This window comes from Lithobates pipiens, unplaced genomic scaffold (genome assembly GCF_037356315.1).
Source record: "Lithobates pipiens isolate NorthernLeopardFrog02 unplaced genomic scaffold, aLitPip1_a1.2 Scaffold_25, whole genome shotgun sequence".
NCBI classification, from domain to species: Eukaryota; Metazoa; Chordata; class Amphibia; order Anura; family Ranidae; genus Lithobates; species Lithobates pipiens.
The window spans coordinates 203,615,730-203,620,236 of record NW_027507787.1 but is presented as its reverse complement, the minus strand read 5'-3'; the positions used below and the strand labels follow the sequence as shown (position 1 = coordinate 203,620,236).

General features: G+C 38.9%; 1 long non-coding RNA gene across 1 annotated transcript in view; it reads right to left on the bottom strand.

Moving 5' to 3' along the window:
- The window catches only part of LOC143930830 (uncharacterized), a 3,640-nt gene extending 13 nt beyond the window's left edge, over positions 1 to 3,627 (bottom strand). Inside the window, exons 1-3 of the long non-coding RNA XR_013262833.1 lie at positions 3,517 to 3,627; positions 3,215 to 3,281; positions 1 to 827 (exon numbers count right to left, since the gene is read on the bottom strand). The exon at positions 1 to 827 is cut by the window's left edge and continues 13 nt beyond it. This is a non-coding gene — a long non-coding RNA (uncharacterized LOC143930830). The remainder of the gene's footprint in view (positions 828 to 3,214; positions 3,282 to 3,516) is intronic.
- Between the last annotated feature and the right edge of the window lie 880 nt (positions 3,628 to 4,507).

Here is a 4,507-nt window from a genome sequence, read left to right as displayed (position 1 = left end):
GATAAAGAGAACAAAGGATAGAGGACAGCGGAAGCAAGGGACAGCGGAAGCGAGGGACAGCGGAAGCGAGGGACAGCGGAAGCGAGGGAGCAAAGGATAGAGAGAGCAAAGGATAGAGAGAGCAAAGGATAGAGAGAGCAAAGGATAGAGAGAGCAAAGGATAGAGAGAGCAAAGGATAGAGAGAGCAAAGGATAGAGAGAGCAAAGGACAGAGGATAGAGAGAGCAAAGGACAGAGGATAGAGAGAGCAAAGGACAGAGGATAAAGAGAACAAAGGATAGAGGACAGCGGAAGCGAGGGACAGCGGAAGCGAGGGACAGCGGAAGCGAGGGAGCAAAGGATAGAGAGAGCAAAGGATAGAGAGAGCAAAGGATAGAGAGAGCAAAGGATAGAGAGAGCAAAGGATAGAGAGAGCAAAGGACAGAGGATAGAGAGAGCAAAGGACAGAGGATAGAGAGAGCAAAGGACAGAGGATAAAGAGAACAAAGGATAGAGGACAGCGGAAGCGAGGGACAGCGGAAGCGAGGGACAGCGGAAGCGAGGGACAGCGGAAGCGAGGGAGCAAAGGATAGAGAGAGCAAAGGATAGAGAGAGCAAAGGATAGAGAGAGCAAAGGATAGAGAGAGCAAAGGATAGAGAGAGCAAAGGATAGAGAGAGCAAAGGAGATTCAGAAAAAAGTTTGAGGCAAGAAAAGTCTCACATCTAAAATCACACACATAAAAAAAAAAAAAAAAAAGACAGACAAAAAAATAAAGTTACACAAATTAAATTCAATATTTAATTTTTGGCATGGCTTTGAATAATCAATTCCACTTGTCTTTTGAATCTATGGGATAAAAAATAAAAATAAAAATTATTAAAAATAAAAGCAAACCAAACAACAAAAACAGTACAAGAACATAAACGTGTTTATAGTGCGTTAACCACTTGCCTACTGGGCACTTAAACACCCCTCCTGCCCAGACCAATTTTGAGCTTTCGTTGCTCTCACACTTTGAACGACAATTACTCAGGCATGTAACACCAAATCGAACTTTTATTATTTAGATTGTTTCACACAAGTAGAACTGTCTTTTGCTCTTGTATGATCACCTGTGTTTTTTTTTTTCTATTTCATTTGTGCTATAAATGAACAAAGTCGCGCTGTCCCATTGATTTCGATGGGTATGAGCGGTTAATACACCGCTCCTTCATCGCTCAGAAGATGCGGCTAGCAGGACTTTTTTCAGCATCCTGCTAGCGCAACGCTCCAGTGTGAAAGCCCTCCGGCTTTCAGGCTGGGTTCACACTGCTGCGGATACAAGAACTGGATGTGATTCGCACCGCCTTGCAGTGCAAATCACATCGGATCTCTGTGCAATGCGAGTTCAGCCATACAGATAGTATGGCTGAATTCGCATCACACCCGCCCCAAACTCGCACGGGACCCTTTTTTTGGTCTGCAGCAGAATCGGATCGCATGGGTGTTCACACCATGCGATACGATTCCTGTCCGAGTTTGCAGATCGCACTGCGATATGCGAACTGATCTGGGGGTGTCATTGATGTTTCACTGACACTCCCAGCAGTTCGCATAGGGCAGTGTGAACTGCCGCCGGGAGGCATGCAATGCGGGAACCCGCCACGGATTTGCGGCGTTCCCGCATCGCTGCAATGTGAACCCATAACACTGTGGTGAAAGAGGCCAGTTTTTTCAGGCGCTACACAGGTGCTATTTTTACCGCTGTAACGCATGAAAACCGCCACAGTGTGAAAGGGGTCTTAGCGTCCGCTCTGCAGCCATCTATTGGCTATAAAGCGGGCGCAAAGTGGTTTACAGACACATACACACATTTTTTTAATGCATTAACCACTTGACCACTGGGCACTTAAACACCCTTAACAACCAGACCAATTTTCAGGTTTCGGTGCTCTCACATTTTGAATGACAATTACTCAGTCATGCAACACTGGACCTATATGAAATTTTTGTCCTTTTTTTTTCACACAAATGGAGCTTTCTTTTCGTGGTATTTAATCACCGCTGGGTTTTTTATTTTTTGTGCTATAAAAGAAAAAATACAGAAAATTCTGTAAAAAAATGAATTTTTCTTGATTTCTGTTATAAAATTTAGCAGATTAGTAATTTTTTCTTCATATATTTTGGCCAAAATTTATACCACTACATATCTTTGGTAAAAATAAGTACAAATTGGTGGATATTATTTGGTCTTTAGAAGCACCGGAGGGCGGCGGGAGGGGGGGGGGGTGTCTATGGCTGGGTATTGCAGGGTATCTCAGAGTATGGCGTTGCAGAGTATTGCATTGCAGAGCATTGCAGGATATTGGAGGGTGTTGCAGAGCATTGCACGGTATTGGCGGGTGTTGCAGAGCATTGCAGAGTGTTTCAGGGTATTGGTGGGTGATGCAGAGTGTTGCAGGGTATTGGCGGGTGTTGCAGAGCGTTGCAGGGTATTGCAGGGTAATGGCAGGGTAATGGCAGGGTAATGGCAGGGTAATGGCAGGGTAATGCAGAGTAATGGCAGGGTATTGGTGGGTGATGCAGAGTGTTGCAGGGTATTGGCGGGTGTTGCAGAGCGTTGCAGGGTATTGCAGGGTAATGGCAGGGTAATGGCAGGGTAATGGCAGGGTGATGGCAGGGTAATGGCAGGGTAATGCAGAGTAATGGCAGGGTATTGGTGGGTGATGCAGAGTGTTGCAGGGTATTGGCGGGTGTTGCAGAGCGTTGCAGGGTATTGCAGGGTAATGGCAGGGTAATGGCAGGGTAATGGCAGGGTAATGGCAGGGTAATGGCAGGGTAATGCAGAGTAATGGCAGGGTATTGCAGAGTATTTGCAGGGAATTGAGGGGTTAATTTTCGGTGAGCAGCGATGTGAGCACTGCAGATGCAGCCCACATCGCTGCTGACACCGATCTCCTCCCCCTCCGCTGTTCCGATCGGTAGAGGGGGAGGGAGGAACCGGCGTCATAACATGACGCCGGTTTGTTTACAAGTGATCGCTCCGTCATTTGACGGAGCGATCACCTGGTAAACGGCCGCGACGAGCGGCCGTTTACCGTGATCCGTCACGGATGCTCTCGAGTGCGCGCCCCAGGGGGCGCGCGAGAGCGGAATTCTGGGAGGACATCATATGACGGCCTCGCACAGTTAAGAAACCGCCCTAAAGCCGTCATTCGGCTATGGGCCGGTTATTAAGTGGTTAAATAACTTACTTGAATCCGATGTAGATTAAACAGCTAAGAAATCGGTCACAGAATTTTCTATGCAGTAGTTCGTTAACTGAAAGGAAAGAAATATAAAATAAAAATACATTAGTAAAGTTTAATAATTATGTTATAAAAATAAAAAAAAAAAGGATTAAAAAAAAAAAAAAATTATAAAAATGGCTTTTTAATAATTTTTGTAGTTAGCAAAATATTTTAAAAATAACATTTTTTAAAGTATTAATGCAAAAAATAAAAGTATAAACGCAGCCAAAAAAAAAAATATAAAAAAAAAAAAAGTTGGAACTTACCTTATAATTGAAGGTTTTGATTGACAATGATAAAGATCTTCAATTTAAAAGGCACAATCAGAGTACTATATAAAATCTGAGAAGACAATTAAAAAATATTTTTAAAAAAATTTCCTAACATATAAATTAATGTAAAAAAAATAAAAGACTAAAAAAAAAAATTATTAAATTATATATATATATATATATATATATTTTTAAAATTACACATTATTAAAGTAAAATCAAGAATTAAAATATAACATTGAGATCGAATTAACAAACATAGTTAAATAAAAACAAATAAATGGGTTAAACAAAAAAAAAAAAAAAAAATGGTTGACGTATATATTCTAAAATAAATAAAAATAATTTTAATAAATGTATACGTGTGTTCTAAAAAATAATAAATTACAATACAAATATAAAAAATTAAAATTATGAACATGATAAAAAAAAAAAAAATATATATATATATATATATATATATAATTTTAGACATAGATAGAGCCAATTCTTGATTATACATTTCGATTTTTTTTAAAACAATATAATATAACAGCAACCGAAAAAAAAAAATACGATTAAAAAAAAATCAAAAAAAAAATAAAAAATTAAAATAAAAAAAAAATCGATAAAAAAAATAAAAATAAAAAATAAAGACAAAATAAAACAAAAATTTACGGTTGTTTATATTCTAAATTAAAACTAACATTGACATAACATTTAACAGTAAAAAATAAATATAAAAAAAAAAAATGACACACATTTATATATATATATATATATATATATATATATATATATATATATATATATATATATATATATATATACACACACACACACACATACAAAGCATTGTGATATAATTACAGTGCAATTTAAAAATTTGTAAAGACAATAAGATTACTTACCTCTGAGCTTGTGTCTGGGGCAGCTGTACCGCGTGGAGTCCGTTCGCCTCTTGTTCTCAGGTAAAACTGGTAATGTTTACCTGTTTGCCCTGGAG